The sequence below is a fragment of the Dromaius novaehollandiae genome, chromosome 1, assembly GCF_036370855.1.
Source record: "Dromaius novaehollandiae isolate bDroNov1 chromosome 1, bDroNov1.hap1, whole genome shotgun sequence".
Taxonomy (NCBI): domain Eukaryota; kingdom Metazoa; phylum Chordata; class Aves; order Casuariiformes; family Dromaiidae; genus Dromaius; species Dromaius novaehollandiae.
The window spans coordinates 115,300,447-115,328,372 of NC_088098.1; the positions used below are offsets into that span (position 1 = coordinate 115,300,447).

General features: G+C 37.2%; 2 long non-coding RNA genes across 7 annotated transcripts in view; one reads left to right on the top strand and one right to left on the bottom strand.

Moving 5' to 3' along the window:
- LOC135329348 (uncharacterized) overlaps positions 1-27,926 on the bottom strand; it is a 197,723-nt gene that overhangs the window by 12,500 nt on the left and 157,297 nt on the right. The gene's annotated exons all lie outside the window — the stretch shown is intronic.
- Positions 8,950-27,926, top strand: part of LOC112991188 (uncharacterized) — a 34,839-nt gene continuing 15,862 nt past the window's right edge. For 4 of the 5 annotated variants that reach the window (XR_003261243.2, XR_010392381.1, XR_010392384.1 and 1 more), the window contains exons 1-2: positions 21,663-21,949; positions 27,710-27,773. This is a non-coding gene — a long non-coding RNA (uncharacterized LOC112991188). Of the gene's footprint in view, positions 9,024-21,662; positions 21,950-27,709; positions 27,774-27,926 lie in introns of those variants that run through there. The other variant, XR_010392382.1, reaches the window with a different exon arrangement.

The following is a 27,926-nucleotide window of genomic DNA, read 5'->3' on the forward strand; positions in this document are numbered from 1 at the left end:
CAGAAACATATGCTAAACAGTTATGTGCAAGTATTCTGTCTCCAACAACTGTTTTAACAGTAGACCTCCTCTCTAAGTGAGGACACAGGAAAGAAGTAAATAATCTGATTCTTCAAGAAGATACTGCTGTTTGAAAACGGTTATGTGCATGGTATTCCCATCTAATAGCCACTTCTTAAAAATTAAGTTTTTCTCCATTACATCACGCACTAAAGATCTATGCTGAGATATTGAAGGCCTTGAGTTCATAGCTGCTAGTGATATGCTTAGAACATCTTATCTCTATGCATTGTGACCTTTCCTTTTCTCTAGATTTCTTTCTCGGAGATCCACAATATGAAACCATTTTTACAATTTCTTCTCACTCTCCCAAGACTAAAACATTTCTCCTTTCAGTTACTTAAGCATTATTGCTTTTCAGCCTGCAGAAGAGAAGACCTAGGGGGGATCTTATCAATGTGTATAAGTGTCACCCAGAGATAGGGCAAGGGACAATGGGCACAGACTGAAACACAGGAAGCTCTGTCTGAACATGAGGAAAAACTTCTTTACTCTGAGGGTGACTGAGCACTGGAACAGGTTGCCCAGAGAGGTTGTGGAGTCTCCCTGCTTGAAGATATTCAAAAGCTGTCTGTACACAAACTGAGGCAATGTGCTCTAGGTGACCCTGCTTGAGCGGGGGTGTGGGGGGGGGGGTTGGCCTGGATGATCTCCAGAGGTGCCTTCCAACCTCAACCATTCTGTGATTCTGTGATTCTGTGATTTTCAAAGCTTCTATCAATTTCTGGCAAACCTCAGAGGCAAGGGCTATAGAGAAATTATGGCAGATTTCTATTAGGGCTCCAGTTTCACTGAGAACTACAGAAGACTGCAGTTATTCACATGACAAATTTTTGATGAAATTGGGAATAGCAAGGGAAAGTCAGTTGTTCCGGTTCCATGAAACGGGGCGGGGGGAAGACATCTATCCTTCATTCTTCAAATATTTCTCCAAAAATGACGCTCTCCCAAGAGGGATTTTTAATTGTATGCAACACTTGAAAAATAAACAGAAATATCAGGAAAAAAGTTATTGCTTAAGGGTCCTATTTTATTAACAGAAAATACAGAAAAGATTTATTTTAAGACAGGCAGACACAATTTTATCCACAGCCTCTAGCCATAAAACTGAAGACATATTTTATCTTCTTACAATACAAAGAGGTTAAAACTTTGCTTTAAACTGACTCTGTAACGACATGCTGCTGAACACCTGAAAGACTGAAGCCCAGCTACCAATCCATGCTTTCTAATGCTATGATGTAATGATCAGATTCTTCTGCAGTAACAGATGTTGGAAAGGACTCTTAATATAGGAAGACAGAAGACTAATTTTACTGTAGACGTATTGCAGAATTATTTGAATGAATCTTATATAAAAAGTTTAAGAACAACACCTTTACAAAATTAAAGTTTTACATTGCTTTGTGTATTCTCTTTATTTGGTTTTGGGATAAGTCAGTACAAACAGAGGAGATTTTAATCTTCTGCATTGCCTCAATAGTATAAAAATACTAAGAAGGATAAATTTACAGATTCTGACATTTTAAAAGCTTGTGGTTTTAAAAGTAGGTCATGTAAGGCAGAGAATATGCCCTTCAGCAATTTAGACTGAGCAATGCCAGAGCTTTTCTTCTTTTGATATAAATAGCCTGAAATAGTTCTACTAAATGATAAAAAATTTTAATGCTAGCTTTTATTTCAAATGTTAAGAGATTGCTGTCTGCTTCCCATCTGCATTGGACAATAGTCGCATACAATCAGACTGTTTCCATTGTGATCATTCATCATGCTCAGAAGTGTGAAGATAAGAGTCAAAGAGGAAGTGAAAACATATGTGACCAAAAAAAAAAAAAAAATCCCTCGATAAAAACATCGCTTTATTCTAGTTGAAAAGAAAACTCCTACAGGAAATAATAGTCAGATTGCTGTTTATTTTCCTGTTATTTTTGCTTAATTTTGCTTACCTCAGTATAAGCTCCTCTTTCTCAAATGTGGTGTAAAAAATGCAGACATATAAAATTTTAAGGTAAAACCCACCACCCTAAGTTGGTAAAGTTGAGAGAATGGCAACAATTTCTTGGGTGCCTCTTTAGATTCTTAAAGATAGCCATAATGAGGACCTTTGGTTACTTGGAAATGCTGTATTTCATATAAATATCCAAGTCACAGAGAAAACAGTTGGAGCTTTGCCATCGACTTCAGTGGAGCCAGGATTTAAGCCCATCTCTCATAACTGTCTAGGAGAGACCAGGAAAATGATACTGCAGTATTGCATTAGTTTTGAGGCTTGCACACAACTGCCTATTATTCTTATTTATTTTTTAAAATCCTTTTATTAATTGTCTATTTAATAGAACAATTGTCGAGGTGGGGGGGCGGGGATTCTTATGACAATAGATTTCATGTAAAAACTTTACTGTATCTCTCTTCCTATCTGATATAGACATTTCCACTTCTCAGTTAACTATTTGAAAAATAAACTAGCCCTTCAGCTTGTTTCCTGTACATACCCAATCCCTTGATTTTACTGACAGCTAAATACTGCAGTTGTGAAAGCAACACATATCTTTTATGGTTTTTAGATAGAATGAACATGAAAATCTGAAGGATTAAGATTTGAAAACTAATGTAGTTTTCTTTTACACTCCAGTTGAATATAGCAACAAGTTTTGTGTCAGCCGTATCTAAACAAGTTAAATGTATCACACATATATCATTTATGTTGAATACATTTACCAATTTCTGTGATAAATTCTGCAGATAGGGAGTTCCTGAAAAGCAACTGATTCCTGCAAGTTCATTGACTGTCTGGTAAAATTTTGGTTTGGACGTAGAAAAGTAAAGGTAGGGGTTTATTACAAACATATATGTGCACACCCTGTACTCCTCTTCCCTCTCATCTTTACTCCCCTCTCTCTCTCCCACTGTCAGGCTGCTACAGTCAGGCACCTCTGTATGCTTAGCCAGCAAATGCCTCTTTTCTCTATCCACTTCTTCCTTAGCATCTACATTTTAGAACAATCTCCTCTTTCTTCATTTAGTTATCAGTAGTTCACAAAATATACTATCCATTTTTCTGCATGAGCAGTTCTATTCCTAACTGTGCGCTGCTCAGTGCACAGGCATGTACGTGTCTAGTTTTAAATACCAGGGCTCACTCACTATGCACAACATAAATAGGTATTCGGGAAGCAGTGATGAGTATGTGGATTTGCTGCACCAGAACCCCAAATTTGTAACACAAAAATACATAAACATCTGTTTTACGCTGACATGCATACAGTAACACTAGTCTAGTCTAGTCTCCTTTCTAAATGGCTGGTCATGAATTCCTATTTCTGCTAACTTTAAGGCCTATTTTCTAGATCTTCATGTGAAAGTCTAATTAGTTCAATTAGTTCAATTAAGAGAACAAATGATCATAAGTACTTCTGACTCTTAAACTGATGGACCTAAGAAAGGAAATCTGGCACAGAAAGTACCATTTGCCAAACGTGCTATATACACTAGGATTATCATCTACTATGACTGTTCACTGAAATACTATAGATGGCTTTTATTACCTCTGAAATAAGATAGATGCCTCAGACAGCTATGTTGCATCACTGTCATCACAAGTACTATCACATGAAATTATGAAATGCAATCTAAACCATCATTATGGCTGTACAAAAGGTTTAAAATACACATTTAAGGTTTCTAAGTGGATTTCAATTGCAGCTATCAAACACTTCAGGCTTTGGGTTGGACTTATTTACATTGCACTTACAATTACTAGTTAATAATATTTAAATTGAACACTTTGTTAGATCTTTCTTATTATATCTTTGTTTTGACTTTATCTTATTCTAATGCTTAACAGCTAAAGCAGAATAACATTGTTGCTATCTCTTTACAGATGTCCAAATGTCTGGATAAAACTGAATTTACAAATGTGCGTCATTTCTCATTTCTAGTTCATAAAGCAACTGAGTTAATCTCCAGGAAGTATGGAAATCCTTTTAGTCAGTGAACAAGCACTTTGGTAAAGTATGGATTTTCAATCTAGCATAAGAATTTCAAGTTGTTTACACATGGAGGATTTCAGTTGCAACCTGAGAGCGGCTTTGAAGAAAACTCATTTTTGTGCCAAAGACATGTCCTTTTCATGCCAAAAGCATTCTGGGTAAGTACCTCCAACATCAACAGGGTGAAAGAGTTAATGAAGTTTAACCTTCTTTTCAACGGCCTGAAAGAACATTATGGAAAGTGGAAAACAACTTGATGTAAGTGCAAGAACAACCCAGACAGCACAGGCTGTGTACTCTTACGTCCTGTATGTGTTTTGAAAGACCTAGGTAAACCACCTCCAGTTTTTCTTAGCACTTTCCTCTAATGCCCTTTATTTAAACAATTATCAAATACAATGCCCACATAGTATGGCATTATCTGTTAATTAAATAAGTATCTGGGTATGCTTATCAAGTTAAATTCTTCAGATACCTTTATAGCTTTGTACACTTATCATCCTCCAAATAATGAAGACTCCAAGGGAAAACAAAACAAAACAAAACAAAAAACCAACACAACTACTAACTTCTGAACATGCTAGATTACTGATCTGAATCCTGCAAAAAGCCCCCACATAGTTACACTGACTTTATTATTGGATTGCATATATGTTACAAGTTATAACAGATCCAGAAACAGAGGCCAGAAAACTCCTTAATTCCAGTGGTACTCATCTTATTCATTGTTTAGTGAATAAGAGTATTGCTCACTTGCAATCTTCATTAGCTGGAAACTTTGCTTATGAAGAAAATTTGTTCATGCTGAATGAACTACTCGTAAGGAAAAATTTTATTGGATATGCAAAGAGCTTAAAAACCAGTTCTAAAAATTAAGCCTCTCCTTTTCGCATGACTTCTTGGATAACATTCCCATGTTCTCTTATAGTCCATGAAGGAGGTAGCCACAACCCTGAAATCCTTTCTGCTGACTAAACTGGCAGACTCAGCTCCCTTTGGTCGAGGGGCTTTGACCTGCCTCTCGCCCACTGCGATAAGCACCATACCCCAGGCTTGGGTTCTCCACATGAGCTGTTCTGCAGCCAGGGCTGGAAGGGCCAACAAGGAAAAGTAGCAGAAGGAAGACTGGTACTAAGTTGAGAGTGGGTCAACCTAAGAGTGGGAGGGCTGGAGCCTTGAAAAGCAATGAGGGACCTTATGACCAAATTTAGATACCTTAAATATAGTCATAGAAAAATGGTAAATATACTTGTAAGAATTGTCCAATAGTCATGAGCAGAGAGTTGTTTTTAGACTACCTGAAATCTTAAAACTTAGAAACAAAAAATGGATTTGCAGATGAGCATTGGACATATTCTAGATTAAGCTGCTGAACAAAGAAATGAAGTTTAGAAATACATGTCTAGAAGTACGTTAAAATGGAGGAAATGTGGAGCCAGAACCCCAGGGAAGTCAAGCCTGTCAGGTTATATATTACATTCCCAAAGAATCAGAAACTGATCCTGAACAATTGATCCTAAAATATAAGGGGAAGAAGGGAGCAGAGGGAAAACAGACAGGTGACCTCCATGACCACTTTGTGCTCCCTGGTCAAATGATTTTAGGAACTTCAACATTTTATAGCCATAGCAAGACCTAAGAAAATACAGGCTAATCATCTCCCTAATAACAGTTTGGTTTATTCTAGTTCTGAAAAGACAAGGGTAAATTCCGACAGAAGTGTATAGAACTCAACTAGTATTTTAAGTGTCATTTGCATAAAAATTGTTGTGGTTAAAGGGAAAATAAATCATAATTGAAAATATTTTGAGACACTTCCTTAACATAAAGTGTTTGTTTCCATTATTTTTCCTACAGAAGAAAAAAAACCTTGTGCCTCTATTTTGACATGAGACTAACATCAAATGATGCAACTTCTGCAATTCTAGCTAATTAGAAATTAACAGATAATTCTTATTGATTTTGACATCAAACAGAGCTATGGTACTATCCACATTTTACAAGTTAGTACCATCTGTGAATGTTTGTAACATTGGCAGAAATTGTTAAATGACTGAAGGCCAGATGTTGAAAGCAAACATCACAATTTCTCTTCCCCTCTATGTTTAATTTGCCCCCTCAGAAATTTGAGTAGCTTTATTAAAAACTCTACCTAACGCAGATGTGATAGTCTGAGGTCAACATCATCTCCCTATGTTTTGGTTTCAGTTTCTTTTTGGCTACTTAGAAAGCCTTATCTATAACAGGTATCAATAATTTATATAACAGCTATTGTTTTTATTCTTTTCTTTCTGGAATCTGAGATTTTTCTACGTAACTTTAAGCAAGCTTTAATAACTTCTTCACTGAAGAAATATATAAGGTATTTCTCATTTTTGTCTGCTTCGAATTTAATTTTTTTAAACAAAGTATTTGGAAATATATATATATATAAACTATTAACATAACCTCATTTGGCATCTTTGACCTGACTGAAGAATTTCAGTCAGGCTTTGGAACTTGCAACAATCCAGAAACTGCTTTGGCAAAGATGTGGCTTGATCTCCAGCCAGAATGCTATGAAAATTCTAAATTTTTTTTGTAAAGAAATGCTTTAAAAATGAGTAGCTTTAGGGTCTGAACTGAACTGTAGAAAAGGCATCATAACCCACATAATTCTACTGAAATCTCAACTCTTGCATCCCAAAGAAAATCACGAAGAAGTTCCTTTCACCTCAAACTCTCCTAGATGACATGACCAGCTGCAGGAGGTGTTTTGGAAGAAGAGAAAGTTGCTATCTCTACCCTCCCAACTGCTTTCTCAAGGAAGAAGGTCCTTTTCTCTTCCAATACTTTCTAGATATTCCCTCTCTTTTCAGATGAAGCAAAACATTATTTCTCACTGACGTCTATTGGAAAGACATGATTTCACTCTTATTTCTAAGCGTTTCTTACAGGATCCACGAGAAAGATTTTCTGGAATATACAGAAATCTCATCGGGCCATGCAGCCACAAGACATGGGACATGCTGGAGACACCCAGAGTCGTGCGGTACTACAGGAGATCCAAACATCCAAAGAAGGCTGCCAAGAATTGGAACAAATTTCCTTAATTGATGCCTGGTATCTGACTGGTTCCCAAAAGGGCTCAGAATCAAGATGTTAATTCTGCTGTGCCCTGGAAGATGTGGGGTGAATAAAAGGATTGGTCAGTATTTCCTGAGATCATTCAATGTAAGATTTCACTGTACATAGAAAGGAAGATGAAAAAATAGACAGAGCAAGCAGAAATTTATCTTTGCATTAGTATCTTAGCCAGAACAGTTAAAGTGGAATAAGCAGTCCTCAAGGTAGAAAATAATTAAGTAAACCTTCTGATAGCCTTCTTAGCTGACAAACAAGGATAGAGTGAAGTCTTCCAAGCCCATTGCAGGCAGAAGTGGCTTAAGATGAAATCAACTTTCTATTTGTGACAGCTCTTGTCATCTGGGAATTGCTAGTGCAAGTTACTGAAAGTTACTTAAAGAGGACACTCAGCACTCAGCTCAGTCTCACAAGATGTGAAAAGCTCCTTGATTTGAGTAGAAGTATCAGCAAAGGAAAGGACTGAGTTTAGCAAGAGCTGGACATAGATAAAAACACAATCTAGGCACTTGAATACATTTTTGAGGACAGTGGCATAACGAAAGGCCCAGTTCAGTGAAGAGCTGGGAAGAAAGCCAAATTCTAGAGACGTTGGATTAGACCTAGAGCTCAAAATAAGATATCCAAAATATATGTCAAAATAACTTGACAGATGGCAAGAAAATTAGAAGATATTCATGCATAGATATAATAACTGAATCCATGGAGTTAGCAAGACTGTGTAAAATTCCTTTATAGAAAATCACAAGGGACAACTCAGTTCCACAGCATGGAAATAAGATTCCTCTGGAATGCAGAGAAACATTTCCAATCCAAAAGACATAATATAAAACAAGGCAACAACTTAACACTTCAGATAGAAATACAATAATAGTACTAATCATTCCAGTTTCATTTCATTGTTTAATTTTGTTACATTAGAGAATATCTTTGTATTTCAATAAATACCATGCCAAAAGAGTGTGTATGTTCCAAAGAATTTTAAACCTTTGTTTTTAGCTTTAAAAATCCTTTAAAGGCAACAAAAAGAATTGTACTTGGTACTATAACAGGAAATATTACACAATGTGTATCAGTGTATGTTCCTATCATATGAATTACATCTTTTTTTATTCCCTGCCAAGACACAAGGCACCTTAGGAAATGTATATTGATAAAGTAGATTACCTTGGCCCTCACCCTGCCTCAACCACATATCCCTCAGCCCTCCCTTGAACCTTATTTTTAATTATGATTAATATGTATGGAACATGCAGAGCACAATCATGCCCTGTAATGCAAGTGTAGGCCTCCCATTGAGTTCAATGGAAGCTGCATGCATATGTCAGCGGACAGAAATTGGCTCAATATGTTTAATAAAAATCATCTCTTCTGCCCTTTGCCTCCAGGCAGATTCCCATTTGTAACCCTAGTATCATTCATGATTAATATTGCACATGTGTTAAAAATGAAAACTCTCTTTCTCTCTACCATGTCTCTGCACTTATTGTTAATAAATATGTTTATAATTAAAATCTTCTCCCCCTGCCTTCTCCTTGCCAGTAGCAGAATCTCAACCCTGATCCCACTCTAGTGAGCCATAACAAATATATCTAAAGTTAAAATCATCTTCTCGAGCTGTAGAAGTCCTTTGCCATCCGGTTTTCATCTTCAGTTCCTGGAAATGTTTTGGCGGTAGATATGACCCCTCCCCAGTGCATCTCTCAATCTAACTGCCACTCCTTTGAGCTGAGCTTAACAGGCTGCTTCAAAGCAGGAAGAAACCAGAGCACTCAGGAGGTCAAGAGTTCCTCTGCCACAAGCAGCCAGAGCTCTCAGAAGAACACAGCACGCAAAAGCAAGATAAACAGGGTAAGAGCCCTACTGGCAAAGAAAAATGGGCAGGCCCATAATTTTCATGCCAACCTATGCATTTGCCATATTTAAAATTGCTAGTGAAATGTTCCCTGCAGCGCTGGGTTCTCTCATGAGCTCAGGAATGTGGATTTTCAGCTTGAACAATAGCTTTTCTCTGATAGATTCCTTTCTTCCAGGCCATTACTAACAGGTATAATTTTGCCAGTGCTATTCTTTCCTGCAGTCACCTGGTAGCCTGAATACCGCTAAACTAGAAGCCTTGAATTTCTGACTATTACTTCCAGGGTACATCTTGAAAAAGAGAAAGATGGCTACCATTATAGAAATACAGAAAATGCAACTTATTTTCTTACATCGAGTGCGCAGATTACCTAAACACAAATGACAATTGTGCTCAGGTCTTCATTCTGAAAAGAATAATAACACTACAAATCAGTGCCCTTCTCAGGTGCAGAAAGTTAAAATAAGTGCTTTGTAGGAGAGGGGCCCTCCATAAATATGATAAAGAGGAATGCTGATCAATGGAAGCCAGGGGCCAATAAACAAATATTAAATTTACTGTGGCCAAGAAAAAGAACACTGTAACAATAGCCTCATAACACCATTTCCTTTTGCTTTCACCACAGAAATGCTCAACACCCAATTTTTATCAAAAAGTTAATGGGGAATGGGAAGGGGGGGGGGGGGAAAGGAGGGAAGAAAAAAGAAAACTCTACTTTAGAAAGAGTAATGTAATACAATTCCAGTAGGGTTCTGGGAGTGTATTCCATGGCATCTCCAAAAGACTTGGGATGGTATTCAGTAGTGTTAATATTTAGTTATAATAATAGCTCTTAAGACTGCATGTAGATCTCTACACAATCAGTACTCTGACTGTAAATCACTCGGATATACTTGGACTAGTGTTAAACTGGTTGTCTCAGGTCCTACATTATTTATAAAATGGAGACAGCCAGGGGAATTTATTCTGAGTTCCCAAAATGACAGGACTGGCCTACTACACCATAGGAAAAAAACAAGAAAGAGGATCCCTGAGAGAAGATATGCAACTATGCATTTGAAAGACAATGAGTAAATCCATCAAAAGGCATTTTGATCACAGATTACTAATCTTACATTTTTGGAGGAAGAGAGCTCTAGGGCGTGAGCTTATGTTAGGCCTTCTAAAGTTATTTGGGTTGGTATTAATAGGACTGGAAGTCAAGGCCCATCTTAAAAATGAGAGAATTGCAAGAACTGGCTATCCACTTCTGGCCTGGCACTCAGTAAAACATTCCCTGAGAAGTGAAGGGGTCATAGGTACATTCTGCCTTACAACTACAAAAAAACACAGTATATACCTCCTTCTGGAAAAAACACCTACAGAAGTTAACAGAGATTGATCGTCTTTCTGCAGTAGTTCAAGCCTAGTTATAAATTCTATAGTAGAGACATATAATTCTGTATCAGCTTTTCAAATTCTCCTATAAAATGTAATAAAGACATGTAGATTTTCTTAACCATACTTCTTGTATAGCATTCTGCAAAGCCATCTGTACCCCATACTGTCCAGTATGTCAGTGTGGCCTGCAAAAGGAGAAGCTGGGAACCTAGTGCAGAAGCAGAGCAGCATTCATGGGCATTTTGAGTGGCTCAAAGGAATTTATTGGAACTGAGAATCTGGCCCTCTATGCCAAGTGCAACATGTCTGGAAGTGTTCCTGCTGGCTGTTAGATAACTTTTAGCTATTCAGAGCTGAAAGCTGCACCTATCAAAATGCATTTTTAGTGCTTGAACTCAGAAAAAATAATAATATTAAGAAAAAAAATCCTTTCTAAAACGATAAGAGTTATATTTTTTTTGCTTAAAAGGAAAGTTGCTTTTATCTGCTTTTTAGTAACAATATTAAGTGGTCCAGTAATGTTTGGTACAGACAGTTATTTGAAACTAAAAATGACAAGTCTCATTTACTATGTAATCAAGACAATCTCCAAGGAAAGACTGTTCTCATATTAAATGTTGCATTTGGTTCAAGTCTCTGTAAGCTGAAATTTTATTATTACATTCTTTAAAGACAACATAAGCCTTTTAACAGTTCGGACTGATTATGATCAAGTTCAAGGTAGGTGACATTTCCCATGACCTCCCCTGAAGCCTTTGAATGTCCTTTGTCTTCCACTGATTCTCTTACCTATGCCTGTGCTGGACTTTGCGGGGTCAAATCAGGCTTAAAGTTTTCATGGCTGAGGTCTTTTTGGTTTTTGTTTTAAATGAGACATTTTGTCACAGTACCACCTTAGGTAAAATACATCATCTTGAGGTGTTGTAGGAAATAATACGCAGGCTATCAACCAAATATTTTAAAGAATGATGTTAGCTGTAACATTTCTTCCTTGGCACCAGTGTGTTGTTTAGGCCTTAAATGACAAACATTTTGTAGTACTAGTTTATCAATTTAATTGTAGCAAATGGACTTCCTGACAAAGCAGCCTATAGCTTTAAATAAAATTTTAAGCGTACACTTTAAGGATATTTTAAGCTTCAGGAATGTCCATTTAATTTTAAGAGAGCTGGGGGAATATTTATACACTCACTATTTCCATTCTGTCTTTTAGGAGTCCCTTACCATTACCAAAAGGGGACACCTGCTGAAAATAAAAATTAAGGAGAAAAATAACTACTGGCAGTTTCTGCTAAATTGTTGCTTGCAACTGCTGGAATCTAATGCATGTGCTCATTTAATTCCTACAGTGCATGCTTTTTATATTCAGCACTGACATCTGCAAGGTTATTATTCATCTTGTTCTACTGCAAATTACTCTGCTTCAGATTCTCTTTACAGGGAAACTTTTCAGTGCAATAGGTAAAGGCTCTAGTCTAAAGTCCCAATAAAAGGCACTCTTCCTAGCCACCATGCTCATCTATTTTCTATAAAACTGACACCTAAAATTTTGCTTTGGCATTTTGTGGTTATGTTTGTAATGCCATTAATTCTATTTCTTGATATAAACAGAAAGTATCATCTCAAAAAAGTAATTATTTACATATTAGAAAAGAAAGGGAAAAAAAGGCAGGGGTGGGATGGATGGGGAAATGAAGAACAGTTTCAGGGTACCTGTTGTAGATCCAAAGAAAGACAAATTCTAATGTTTGTTCACTTGCTCTTCAATAATAAATTACATTATAGTAGTAAGAACTATCACACATCTGCAAATACATAACAAAGAACCTAGTTTTTTTGTTGGATAGAACTATTTTCTAAGCAGTTCAAACATCCTAATTCTCTGTGAGCAGGCTCTTATTGCACAGTGCAAACTACTATTGGTGGATCTGGTTAATAAAAGGATAAAACTCTTAGCATTCAGGCTTCAATTTGGTAAATACATACTTTGCACAGTGCCTGGGAATATTTAAAGCTGAGCTCAGACTTAAGCACCTTTATGAATTAGGGCCTTCATCAGAAAAGAAACACGAAGGAGAAAGAAAGTGAAATAATTACACAGGGAAATTAAAGTGTTTGAGGATTTTTTTTTCACTCTTCAAACAAAGCAGACGAGAATGTGAGAGCTCTTGATTTGTTTGCTTCTTTAGTCATCCATTTATGATCAGGTGCAGGATTAGAAATGAATATTACAAAAGTCAAAGTCGGTGCTAGGATGTTTTCCTATTGAAGATAATAAGTTTTCTTAGGTTACTGAAGTTCAGAATGTTCTTAAGCACTCTGACTGAATGACCTGTATGACTACAGCTCACTAACGTAACCAGACAGAAAAAAGTGAAGTTTCTTATTATGTTTTGATTCTCCCCAATTTGCACTAAGTGTTTCATGAAGGAAAAGAGGCCAAATCTAAAATATGAGGAGGCACGTAGCATGCATCTTGAATAGAGCTGAAATGCTGGTGTCCAAAATTCAAACTGCCCCTCACAGATCCCACTCATCTGCAGTTCTCAGGATCCTTGCTTTTTACTCTGAAGTTTCCCAGATGCCTTGGTATGTGACTCTGGACGTGTCCAAATCTGCCTAGTCTCTGTCAGGCTGAGAACCTCAGGACCTGGTTCACGTATAAGCCTAACCAGCCCCCAAAGGGGGCTTTCCTGTAGCTTAGAGGGTCAGTCGGGTCAACACCTTTGAAGCCCTCCTAACACACAGATCTCCTACCAGAGCTGGTCTCCATATGCAGGCATCATTTTCTTTTAATCACAATTAGCAGAAAAGATAATAACATTGGGGTCCCCTACCTTTTCCCTTAAGGCTGGAAGGTCTCACCCCCAAAATGAGACATCAGACCCCATTTCCCCCTCTGCCATGGGAATTTCAGCTCTCGCCACCCATCCTCTGAGACCATGTCCCGACAGAGGCCTTTTGTGAGGCAGGAGGGATTCTGCATGCTGGTCCCAGCTCCAGGGCAGCTCACACATTTGGTATGATTCAATCAGAGCCATGGCAGATTCACAGCCTATTGTGGTCTGTACGCACATATTCATACATACATATACGTGTGTGTGTGTGTGTGTGTGTGTGTGTGTGTGTATGTATATGCAACACTCATTAAATATGAGGGAGAGGAAAAGAAAAGACTGAAAAGTGACCTTTTTCAGAGGAATCAGAAAGGCATCTTAGTGAACAGGGTTAAAAAGACATTTGAAAAAAAAATAAGAGGGATTAAGGATTTCTTCCACTGCTGTAAACAATACTTACACACTAGCTCTAAAGACATGGTTCCTGTTAGTCCCAGCAAAACTTCAGATACAAACAAAGAAAAAATATAACGTAGAGCACTGAAGTGATTTAAACCAGTGACACCAAGTATGCACTGAGTCAGTACAATTCTAGCATTAACGAACATGTTGCAAGTGGCTTCTGTTGACACTAAAGGGGGAAGAGTCAAATTTTCATTTTGCTGATGGCTTCTCTATGCGGGTCTAGTGACAAAAAGGCTTTTAAAGTGCAAAACCCTTTTAAAGTACATTTACTCTGTCACAGGTATATAAAAACCTCTGAAGGTACTTAAAAAGTCAGGTTGCAACCCTTTTTTCTCCCCAGTTAATTTTATGTTTATTTAACATATTTTAATTTAAAATCTGAAAGAAGGAGTATTTTCTCTACACAGACCAGATTCACATTTATTCTTAGCCAGAGAATATACACGTGGAATATATCATTCACTCCTGAATTTTCTGTTGTTATATCGCACTGCAGAACTGAAGAGTTGACAGATAACACAAGCCACAGCAGGAGAATCAAATAAGATAAAAACTTGAAAACAACTTTTAATCCAGCTTTGAAAGTAGATCATTGCTGGGAAGCATTAAAACTCTGAGACAATCTTAATTAAAAAAAGAAGTTAGAGCATCATATTTTTTCCCCTTCCCAAACAATGGTTCAGTAGAGTAAGTCCTCTGAATAATTTGCTTAATATTTTTAAAAGGTGTATAGCAAAGTGGTAGTATACAATGGAAGAGGAATTACAGTTATCGTTTCAGATGAGGTGTGTTGAAGGAGCTAGGACTGACGCAGTTGGCAGCCTTGAAGTTTGGCTTCTTATTGCTACCATCTGTGTCAACTACAGTATCCATTACAAAGAGAAAAAAATAGGAGTGCTTTCTTGTGTACGTGACCCCGTTTACGTGCAGACCTTCAATATCTGCAGCAGAGACTGGAAGTGCGCTCATTCTCCACTAAACATAGTGTGAGATTCCAGTGGCCAGATAACCATTCTGTTTATCAGCTTGTAAACAAAATTCAGTGATAAAATGGTGCTTTTCTTCTTTTCCATAAGTCTTTCCTCTTTTTTTTTTTTCCTAACTGTCATGATGCTGATGAAAAACAATCTCTTTGCCTTTTTGAACCTGATGTCTCTTACAACAGTGATCGTTTATAAAACCTAAGAGAGCAGTAGTGCTTTAAGGTTTTGGGAAGTTTTTTTTTTCTTTCTTTTTTTAATAATGAAGCAATCATGCCAGCCAAAAATAAGTGAAGAAAAACTGTTGCACCTAATATGTGAAACAGTTGGCTTCTAAATTGGTTGGAAGCAGCCTGAATTATTTCAGGGAATTTAAGTGGACTGTAACCAACTGCAAGTTTAATATCCAAAAAAATACTGCTGATACTGAATTTTCAGGTTCCCTCACTGAGTCTGTAAGAAGATGACATCATTTGAAAACTTACTGGAATGATTCTTGAATGGTAGTTTATACACACATTTCAAACCAGAATGAAGCACAGAAAAATATATTTAGATGGTATAGTATATAGAGTGCACACTCTGCCCTGCTTGTTGATGTTGGAAATGTGTTTTTTTCTGTTCAATCTTAAAAATGTTGGGTTCACCTCTCAAAACTTCCATCCTTGGGTCACATAAAATTCACCAATAACAGAATAGAGAATAGCTAAGAAAAGACCAGGCAAATGAGGAGCTAACTATGAGTGCTGCTTGTCACATTAGTATGCTTGCTTTGCTACGACAGTGTTACCTACCCTTTCTTTCTCACTCATTATATTCTGTTGTAATCTAGATGGTAAATGTTTTTGTAAGTGCTCATGCAGACTGTGTAGCAATAAGTTATCAGTCCACAAAGTAGGGGTGCTTAGATTCTTCCTTAACGTAATAAAATACCGATATCCCTAGGGAGTTACTCAAAAAGTACTGGAATGAAGAGAAAAGGGAGAAAAATATTTTTATTTGAATTCCATTCTCAGCTAGCAGAGAGAATCTAATCTGTAAGAGCTAACATTTGTAATATATATCTCCCATTACAAAACACTACTACTTGTCCCCTGCTGGGGGGGGGGGGGGTCATCATTTTTCTCCCCATGGCTGGCATATCTTTCCATGTGCAGCATTCTTTTTCCGCCAAGGCAAATGATCTCTCTACCCAGATATACTTGCCATCATTATAAGAAATTTGCTAAATCACAACAAACAAACAAACTTTAAGTACAAGTATAAATTTAGGTCCTAGATATGCAGTCTTTTTTATATCTCCAGTCAGTCAGAAATTGTTACAACTATTACAGTGGCTGGTTAGATAAACGCAAGAAAAGAATCTCAATTTACACTTCTACATTATATTTTTAACTTGGGCAGCAATTCTATCCCACAACCTGTCTCCAACTGATTTCTGTAACCAGACTTTTATAAGAGGGAGTACTGGCTGCCACTGAGTGTTTCTTTTCTCTTGAAGTAGCACTTGTTGTTAAGTAAGCCTAAGACATAAGCACCTATTTTAAGTGTCGCTGGATCTTCAAAAGTCAAGTTCAGTGACTGACATTGCAAAGAATATTATATAGCTTCAGGTCTACTGTCTCCTATCCTAAGATTTTCACATACTGATAAAAATATAATATTTATTCTTTTTTTGATTTTATATTCTTGGAATTTCTGATTTTTTTATAACAACTTCTAAGCTCCCATTCCCAGGATCACTTGATTTTTATCTGCATTTTGCTGTCATAACTATTTTGAAGCTTGTCATGACTGTAACACTCTTAGAGCACGTGCTAGAATCTGTTTAATAAGGAAGTAAGTCCTACTAGGCAAATAGAGAGTTCTCTTCTGACTTCACCATTTTTTAAAAATTTCTTTATGGTAACTCGTGTCTCATTATTTTGGGTCATAAGCATTTGACAAATCTCAGCCTTTGCCTAACTTAAGGAAAAAAAAAGGTAATATTTTCTTCTTTTGGAGTAACGAATGGTCAGACTGTGCTTGAAATTTAGCAGAGAAACCACGCTTTCAGACTGTTTCATTAGCCTTGAACAAGGGGGGGTGAAAAATACCCAGAAATGTACATTTCATTAATAGGTGTGGCAATCTCCAGGTGGAAAAATGAAAGAACAGAAACATTTCCAGTTCTGCAAATCAGCCTGACAGAAGCAGATGGAGTTGTGTCTTACCTCTGATAAAACTATTATCTCCATTGTCAGGACATTTCAGGACAGTTGAATAGTTTAATATTATTTTTCTGGAATATCTGATGAGGTGTTTACAAGGGAAAATTAGAAGCACCTTGCATTGCTGCACTAGCCCCGAGCATTTATACAGATCTAGTAGCAAACATTTGGCAAGTGCTTGTCCAGTAAGTGATATTATGGGAAAATCTGATCTCATCTTATGATGGGAGGCTCAACAGATATCCAAGATAAAAGCTGGAATAATGATGGCAGGCTTCGTTAATAGTATTCTCCATGAACTCTACTGAAATAATGGACAATCACAAGAGAGTTGATACAGTTCCTCAGAAAGCATCAATCTGTATCATCAATCATCATGAATCATGAATCATTAAGCTTTGCAATTAAACTTTTCCTGCTAATCAAATAATCTGCAGAATTGTTATGGCAGAGAGGAACATCAAAATGAAGTTTTCTCCCCTTTTGAAGTAGCTGCTCAGGTCTGTAACTATGTTTGGACAAGGAGGAACCATAAAACTGTGATTTCTGAAAGTCCCCTTACAGAATTCAGCTAGCAAAATCTTTTCTTCTTCTTCCTCTATTTGCTAGAATGGCAGTGGTTTGTGTGGGACATGCAGCAGATGAAAACTATCATTTTGATTGGCAGTTCAAACCTGATCTTAATAAGCAGCATGCAACTGCCTCCCCTTATCTCTACACTTGTTTCTGTTGGCTCTATGTTCCTTTGCCTATTCCAAGGTTATCCATAAGCACCTGATAACTGCCAGAAATCATATTACCTTTAGGTAAAATTTACAGTTCACTTTCACTGTGGATCTATTTCAAATTGTTTGGAACTTTGTAGCAATGTAAAAACTTTATGGTCACAAAAATCTATGCTTCCTATATGAAGGAGACTGTCCTCCTTTTCAGAAGAAATCTCAGAAAAGATGCTACATACTTTTCCTGAGTTCACTATTTAACAACCTTAATAATTTAAATCCCAGTGGTATTTCATTGTTCCGTATTTCCATACTCACAATTTATATTTCAGATAAACCTCTACTCCTTTAAAGTTTTTTAATTTTCTTCATCAAAACAAATCCTGGGGTAACCCATGGCCATCTTCCCTTCTCCCTCTCTGAAGGCAGCTACAGACCTGAAAAATTCCCCACCTCTTTATTGAAACTCCTTGCAGCTAGAGGAGGAGAAAAACATACACACATTGGCTTTCTGGAGGACATGAAGTAGAAAGAGGGCGATTAAACACCTCTAGAAGCTCTTGAAGGAAGGGAGCTCTGCCATTAACTACTTGTGTTTTTCTTAACTAAGTACAACACTGCTGCTGAATTACAGGTTTTAGGCAGGAAGCACAAGGCGATGCATTTTTTTTTAACACATAACAAAAAGATGCAAGAATGAAAATGTCATGCAGCAATATGCAATAGGACTGTTTGCTTGATTGACTGTTCTTATAATCAGTAATTGTAATGATACATAACATCAATGTAGTAATAACTATCTAAAACAACAACAAAAAAACCCCCAGACATACAAAGACCATTATTCTTTATCCTTAAAACTTGAAGATCCTCCATTTTCTTCTTTGCCTACTTTTCACAGAATATCTTCGCTTATGTACATTTCCTAAATCTCAAGTCTGGGACTTCAAACAACAAAAGAGAATATTGGATGTTCACAGAAATCTATTTCGGACTGCACAACCACACTCAAACATTCACATTCGAAATAGGGGGTCTGATCATTATACAAGATGTTGCTAAAGAAAGTTCCCTTCTTCCCCTTCCCTCCTCCTCCCCCAAAAGCAGTACTACAAAGATCACAAGGAAACAAAGAACCTGAGGATTATGTCGATTTACAGAAAGTTATCCTGTTTTTGAAAAAGGCTATTTTGCATGAACTTTTGTGGAAAATTTTGACTTAATTCTAGTTTCTCAGGTTGAGAGTTATCTCTCTCCAAAGATTCTTCACAGAAGGTTTTTAAATAGTTCTTAAAAAGTGTATAGCTCTCATATTGGTATTCAGGACATATATAAGTTTCATCAACTTAGAGGTATAAGTTTCATTTGAGAGTATATCAATTTTTTGTGCTTTTTGTCAGGGGTTTTCTTTCTTTTTTCTATTACTGTGAATTTTCTTTTTCTTTTTTAAGAAAGAGAACATCCATGCAGAGAAGTAGAAATAAATAACAAGAAGAAAGTTGTCCATCATTGTGCACTACCTTAGTTTCCATTATCCACAGTTTACAAGAATACTCTGGTAGCGAAAATGCAGAATACTAGGAAATTGTAGGAAAGATTTCACCTTAAAGTGTGACAGCTTGGAAACAACCAGACTTCTCCAAACATTACTGAAAAAAAATGAAGCTAGTCATGGGACCCTCTTTCTACACAGTTTGTGACTCTCCCAAAAATTTTTCGTAAACTCATGCATTTTTCCATTCTGTTATTGTGGTTTCTGCAAACCTCCCCCACCCTTATTTCTGTACAGGAAACACGGAAGAGTTGTGTCAGTCTCTCTGAACTTTAGAGGTATTTCTCATTTTCTCCACTGAGTGGGCATCTGTTAGTGCTGTCAGCAACCCCACCCAGCAGTTAGCTGAATGGTACACGTGAGAAGTAAATAGGAACCACCAGAAGAGTGGGTGGGGAAATGTGGAGTTGTCCTGTCACTATCCTGTCAAGCAGTCCTGCTAAATATGCACTCAAAATTGACATGTAATGGTGAACTAGTTAGATATATAAATGCCAATGTCCCTTTTGTTAGTCACAGCCTCCTACACACGTGTGTGTTAATTACAGGGTATTTGTTTATGCTGATAACTATTCCATCATACATGCTTCTTCCATCATACAAATAGGCTATCTTAGCCCCAGGAAAGGACTTATTCTCAGAAAAGTAATTAAATTACAAGTTTTCCCAAGCTAAGTATACAGCAATCTAATTTACCACCCTAAGGTGTCTTCTATTAATAAATTAATGTGGAGATTTTACTTTTCCGAAGGAGGACTCTTAGTATACCACACAAATAAAAGTATCTGGGCTGGTACTCAAACATGCAGCTATGCAGACAGGTCTTGCAGCAAAGTCATAATCTAGCTTTGGAAATATGTGCTTATTATCCCTTGAAAGCATTATAAGGGATCAATTTACCATTTTAATCATATGTTATATAGGAAAAGTCTAGAAATTTGAAACTGGGAAACCAAATGCTTATTTATCTTGGTTATAAAATAACAAAAACATATCTTCATAACTGGGAGAGGTTCAAGCTGAGAGAATGCTGTTCAGAGCTCCTATTATTTTAATGTAAAGAGTATATGAAAAAAATACTGGGATCTGATCATTCAGATGTTTGAATCGCATGCTGAACAAAGTCTGTGATATTGGTGTTGTCAAAAATCAGGATACTACTCTAGCAATGCTCATAACAAGCAAAGATCACATAAGTTGTCTCTCTTAGGTAACCACTATTTAAATTTCATGCTTTTTTTTATTTCTTGCTGTTTATCAGATGAAAATACAAACAAATACTGTCAAGGGTTTCTCCTACCTCTTTCTTTATTTGATAAATCTTTCCTTTTGGATAAGTACATACCCAACTAACTCTCTGCCCTTATATACAAATATTTGCTCCATGTAGCCACTTTGATTTCCTATGTATTCAACTGCTTTGGAAGGAAAACCAGTTATGCAAATGAGCTACAAAAACAATGCAATTCTGCCCATTTATACACAATGTCCACTAATCTATTACATCTTCATGAAGCACACAACTCAAATGTACCCTTCAGTCAATAAGTGACAGAATACCATTACCTCAAGCAACACAGAAGTAAGGTTTGCTACGTATGTGTGCATTGTAAACACAGGGCAACTGCTATTCTCTTGCCTAAACCATGGGTTTCCCTTGGTGACACTGAAATGAAAAACGCGTAACTGGGCTGGTTTGACCCATTCAGTATGTTGAAATTGTAGATCAAGCCAAGAAAAGCAAGAGTCTGACATGAAACTAATTTATTCCAGTCCCCCTGCCTGCAGAGCCACCAGAGTCCCTTTGGACTGCAGGACTAATGTCAGCTTTAATGGGTACCAGTTAGACTTGGATACCCATCAAAGGTTTGACCCAAAACTACAAGTTCAGCTCGCACAGATCATGAAAACAGACAGAAACATTACCAATATTATAACAGTACAGAATTCCCTTTTAAAGATTTCTGCAGTCCATAGGCTTTTTTCTTTTTCTTCCCCTCCCCACAGATTTATAATTTAAATAAAGAAGGAAACAGAAGCCTGGAGCATCCAGATTTCCTGTTAAGTAAAACAGATCATCCTTCAGTTTCATGTAAACTGCTGTGTCATATGGCCAGTCCCCAGCAGTGTCCATAAAGAGTCAGAAACAGCATCCATTACTGACTTAGGACAGAAAAAGTATCGGTTTTCGACCTAGAAAAGGTGCAGTGGATTTTAGAAGGCTTAAAAGTAAAAAAATCTCTTTTTAAGTTTGAAAGAGTTGATGGGATTTACTAGCACATCACAGCAAAAAAATGTGGTCTTCTTGTCAAGGGAAAAAGAGGTGGGGTACTCCGGCATTTGTGTATCACGCAGTGATTGCACCTCAGGAAGCATTATCTTGGTTGGTTTGGGCCATCCCACTTCCGATTGCCACTTCCTCTGCAACCTCCCATCCTTTCCCTGCTGTTTTATGTGGAATGCACTAGCTCCTGTGCCTTCCTTATTTAATTCTCCCTTAAGGCATCAGCAGTGATTAAAGTAAACAGTGTTCTATTATTTCTAATGTACATGCACGCCAGAGAAAAGGCCCAAATCTTGGCTTCCTTCACAGGGACTGCTCCGTGCCAGACTGCTAGTACAAAGAAACTTCAAAGAACATTTTGGTAATGCCTGACATTTCCCTCATTTTGAGACAATTTCTGGCTATTAAAGCATGGATGCCCTGGACAAGCAAGCATCTCTGAAGCTTCACTCCAGTATTTGCAGTATGCACACTGCTTTTAAGGTACAGGTAAGTGAAAAAGTGCATCTCAAGTACTGTTCTAGAGATTCAATTATGAAAATGCCTTCAAGGAGGACTCTTGCAGCTGGATGCAAATTCAAGCAGGCCTGGGCCTATAGCAAAATATGCTGGGGTAGAGTGTGCCAGGAAGCTGAAGGTAGTGTTCAATTAGTTTTGTTGTTCTATCCCACATTTTGTACCATGTGGAATTTGGCTGGATCTACCTGAACACTTTTGTCATCAGCTAGTTGCACCCCACTGCTTCTCAGATGAGTTCCAACAAAACCCAAGCTGATTTTAAAATGATTTTTGGTTTTATACCAATATTGACACTCCTTACTTCCTTTGTAATAAGGCACAAACACCAATTACAAATCTAAACACCAGTACAGAGAGTCCACAGGGTTTTTTTGTTTGTTTTGGTATTTCCTTCTACAAGAGTCCTCTAGGATAAAGATGTAGTTTTAAGAAAAACATTCTGGGTGTGTTATGGAATGCACTTAAACATGGGAATGAATATGATATTTCTTTACAGTGCTGCTAAAATTGCTTTGATATTTCTTGTTGCTTGGGCTGCATCTACTATGACATCTTGAAAATATAATCATTCCTGAAGATAATGGAATCTACTGCAGTTATAAGGTCATTTTCACTCTGAACACACAAATCATTCAAATATACATTCCATGTTTCAAAGTGACATTTAGCATATGCAAATGTTTTGTGGTCTGCTATTTTTTGCATTATGCTTCTGTGTCTAAAGTGAACACTGTTCACTATATTCTAAGAATTTTTATTTATAGATATGTGCTATATTATCTTAGACAAAACACACTATGTGAAAAAGTACCTCAACACTTTGAAAGAAAGTTTTCCAAAAAAAAAATGCTTAATCCTAAGAAAATTAATAGGCAGTTTTAATAAATCCCACTAAATATATCTTTTGTATGGCTGTGACATAGCATCTAGTCTGAATATGATTAATTTAGTCTTGCTCATCTTCTAATGATTCATAGGAAAACATAGAATCAAGTCTACTTTGTGCTCCAAAATATAAACCAAATGCACCAGTAATCCTTTCTTTAAAACTGCAGGCTGTCAGGTGACATCAGACATTGAGTTGGTAGGCTCTTCGGTTTGCAGAAGTCTTCTTTGGAGAAGATGGCTAAGGCCTCAGTACTGCTTTTATATCCACACAGTTCCCCTCCACCCCAAGCCTGGATAGAACCAAGTGAAGCATAAAGTTTTGTTCACTCAGATCTAATTGTAAAGGTCTTTAATAATTCATTTTCCCAGTCAAGCCTACAGGACAACTGTAAACCAAAAATGTCAGTGACTTGGGGATTCAATACTAGATGAAAGATCAGAGGAAAGAAGACCTGCACTTATTCCACCTTCTGTCTCCCAAGTCTGTTGTACATGTACACAGAGATTAAAAAGTCATCTTGCTTTAGTTCCTGTGGCCTAATTTAATGGTATCATGTAGTGTTTTTCAACTGAGATGTGAAAAAGAACTTTTCTTCTTTAAATGATGAACTTATGTGCAATAAACTCATAGTATCATGCTGAAGATCTGAAAGTGGATCAAATATAAAACACAGGGATTTAGGTGTAGCCCTTTTTAATTAGGCACAAAGATTTGCATTGTTTTAAGGAACTGAGCTTACCTTATTCCTGCCTTAATTGACCTGGCTCTAAATTTTATCAGAGAACTTCTGTTTAAAAAAAAGTGTTCACATAGTACTGCATCCTTCTAAATAGGGTTGCCATAAAGAAAGGAAATTTATCTCGAAAGGGATAGCGAGGAAGGGAGGGGAAAGCCTTTTTTTGTTTGGATCAGAGTGCACTTGCCTGGCTTTAAACAGCTTAACTTCGATCCAGCCTTCAAAACTCCAGTGAATTTGCTTTTACAGTGTCTCTATTCCTCATCTTCAATTCTAGTTTGCAGTCAGGGCACCATGCCAAGGCAAGAAGGAGAGCTCAGCACACAGTTTCAGTGTTTGGACTTGGAAGCTCAGACCTTCATCTCTCAGACAGCAACCTACTGAAAAAAGTCTACTGAATTTTGAGCTGATCATTTGTAACATAACCAGAAAAACAAACACTCTGGCAGATACCATGAGAAGGAGACTCCGCTGGTATAAAAGAAACAGCATTAGTGCATGGGAATTTGATCACACAGATACTACAAATTAATGAGCCAGAAAAAGCATCACATGGTGGTACTTCTTGGGCTTTCTTGCACAGAGGAAGAAACTACTCTCACGATGCGGGCTTGAGCAATGGCTTACAAAAACATAAGTAGATGTGTGCTTGCAGTAGGTTTAAACAACCTAAAAAGAACTTCCGGTTCATCACTGTGCATTTGGAAACTGGACTTCTGTGCTCAAAATGTATATTTAGAAACTGGGAAATCTTATACACTTCTTGGCAGCAACGTCATCCTTTCTCTTGCTCTTGAATAGGTTCCTCCAAGTCCGGACATCGTGACTGTAAAACCTGGTGTGACCCTTTAGTATTAATGCCAGGAAAGATCACCATGTCAGAGAATTCCTCTGTTTGTCGGCTTGTTTGTTTTTGCTCGAGTGCTGGATTCTCAGACCAGCTTCAGAGCCCCCACCAAAACAAACAAGAGAAAACAAAAAACCCTAATCTGCGTGAATAATTCCTCCTCATTTGTTTATACAGAATAGCAATTCCCAACACATGGGTTGTTAGTTAGTTGAAAATTAAAATAAGCTCTTTCTTTTTTTTTTCTTTTTAAATCTGAGCAATGACTTGACCAACCTTTCCCAGTTTGTACCACTAGTATTACCGCTTGTTGCACTTAGGGCTGCAATATAACAATTTACAAGCCAATGAAAGAAACTGAAGGCTTAAAACCTCCCTGAAAAAGCTTATTCCTAGGTCAAAATGGAAACCTCTTCTCCTCAGTACTTGAAGACAAATACAGTCAGGAAGCAAACATGTAGACTGCCAGATATTGTGAGGAACTTGAATGATTCACACAGCCAGTGGGTTTCTTGGCTTCAGCAGGGCGGCCTGAGCCAGCTAACTGCTTTGCAACCCCTGTGCACTTCGGCTTCTCCCTCTGAGATCCAGCTTTTAAGCAAATAACTTTTGGGACACTGCTTGCATGAGCAGGGCAGCAATCTGAAGCCTGGCTGACTGCTCTCAATGCAATACCAATCTAATTTGAAGAAGCGAATGCGTTTTATGAGATTTTTAATAAGTGCATCATAAAAAGTAAGCTAGCCATTTACTTGTGAGGCTATTCCCCTATGCCATTTATACATACTTTATAGCAAAGAAGGAAAGAAGGGGTTGTGTGTGTGATTGTGTGTGTGTGTGTGTTAAAATCATTATATAAATAAATCCAATGACAGCTCAGGCTTAAGGTTTATGTAACATGCAAATTATACGTGACTTGGACAGGCAAAATTTTATTCTCTGAACTCCTGACCTCCTCCTCCTCGAGAAAGCAAAAAAAAGACAAGACATATGCACATTATGACAGTTATCTTAGAGGACAATTTCCTTTCTAATTTCTACTTAGTGATTGAGAGAACAAAGCCACATTTAGTAACTCTAATAAAAAGTCTTACATGTGCATTTACATATTTATCAACAATTTATACGTGCATCACCTTTACAGTTTACTCAGACTGCAATAAGAAGTCTACTTAGAAGATGGTACTGTCTGATGTAGCATCACAGAGAATCTCTCGTAAACGCTACTAATAATTTAATCAGCTGTTCTTTTAACTATATTATTTAGATATAATCTAGAATCACTCTTTAATTTAATTTAGTGGCGTTCAGGAGACATGCTAGAACAAATCGTCTGCCTAGCATAGTCTACAGAACCACAGTTACTGCACTAGGCACTAAGGCAAACGACCGCTACTAAGGCAAACAACAACTAACAACTGCACTACAACAGTGCATATTGAAACAAGTAGCATTAAGACCCACAATAACTCTTCCTTTTTTATTTCTGTTTATTTTAGTGTTTTAAAGAGAAAATAATACAAGCTTTTTCTCAATATTAGGGCCCTCTGTCCACTTGCAGAGTGAAAAGATTTCTAAGTTTTCAATGTAGGTCAGCCTAACTCTTAATAGTGTATTCAAGCAAGATACAGATGCTAAGCCTGCCTTTAAAACATTCTCATTTCTTAAGCCAAGAGTCCTGGCTCAGCGCTGTCATAAATTTCAAGTTCCAAAATTAGTAAGTGGTAGAGGTGAAAAAGGATGGAAACACAACACACCCAGGATTATTCATTGAGTGAAATCTAATATTGGAAGAGAAAACTAGCAAGTACTTTATACTTAGAGCTGACTCGTCTGCTTCTATAAAATGCACAGAAAGGGGCATTTTCGTCAGATGCAAAGCAAGCATAGCACCGACTCTTAAGCGAAGATGCTCTCTCTTGAATCAGCTTGGAGAGCTGGTGACTTCAGGTGCAAGGACCCCTACCACAGCTCTGCAGGGTGGTGGGGAACTGAGCTGCATGTCAGATGTATGAATACACCAGTTTGTTTGCTCAAGTGTCTGGCACACACCAAGGCTACTAATTCACTGTAACAGTAAAACTCCTCTAAGCAAAATTTTGCTTCCTACCATTGATGTTTTACTATTTTCTCAGGTCTTTAAATAGTAGAAGAGAATCATTTAAATAAAAGGAAAATGGTAGCTTTTCCTTTATATATAACCATATATTTGGGAAAAAGCTGATGGGTGTGGCAGAGGCCCTTTCCTAATCCAAAAATGCAATTTTCTAATTTGAAGTCCTTTCTTCTACCGCAATAAACAACAGGCTTCGTTAAAACAACAAGGGAAATCCATTGATTTTGTACTTTCCTTACTTGCTGCTTGGCTGGATTCCTTTGCCTTTATCACATGTAGTAATTCCCTCCCTCTTCAGCCAGTGAGTTTCCATATTACTACTGTAGGACTTGAGTGCTATTCAGCACAGAACTACCATCAGTTTACCCAGCTTAAAATAATATTTTCCTAGAGTTCAAATAATTGTATTCAAAGGATGTTTTGTTTGTATTTCAGGTAGCAAAGTACTAATTTTTCCTCTTTATATTTGAGGGGAATTTTAAAAACCCAGGTTCAGAACAAACTAAGTCTTTATGTTGCGCAAAAGATCTAAAGTATCTTGAAAGAAATCCAAACAAAAACCCCCCATCCAAAATCTTCAAGACTCTGCAGCACACCTATACTATCAGCTTAGTTCAGAGCAGAGAACAGGAGATGGCCTATAAAGAAATTATTGTATGGGCAGCAGTAGTATGTACTTACTGCAATTAGCTACCTGTCAAGGATTTGACTGTTCTCTTAATTTTTTAATCAAGCTTTGTCTCAGAGAGCTATGGTCAAATACCCAGGCTACACCCTTTCCTTTCAAGGGCATCCTTCACTTGATTCCCAAATATAATACATACTTTCTTATAGACGCATCGTGCTTTATTTATGAGATCACCCTCTCTTCTTCTCTTTTGCTACCCCCAATGCCTTGAATTGAATTAGATTGCTTTTTCAAACTACCAGACTGATTTCTATTACCATTTTTACAAGAAAATTCTCAGGACTTCTAAGGATAAGCACTAGCTATTAAGTAGAGTTTCCTTTAAAAATGGTTTTATTCTTATGTCTTGCCAAATAATTACCTTTTCTGTATGTGCCTTGGAAGTTTAAAAAAAAAAAAAAAAAAAAAAAAAGAGCAGGAGGGGGGTATAACTGTTCTTTTGCTTTTCTCCAAGCATTTTTCACAAGGCAAATGTGGGAGAAAGAAAACATGATGAGAAAGATCTACATTCCTCAGTGGTAAGTATGAAGGTGTCTTTACCACCATGGCTTTTTCTGTTGTTTTCTGTTTGTCTGAAACTGATTTTCATTCTCTTTACAAATATTTTGTAAATCACAGGTCAAATTTTCTAAGGCACTTCCAGAATACTACCTGTATTCATTTGAAAACAG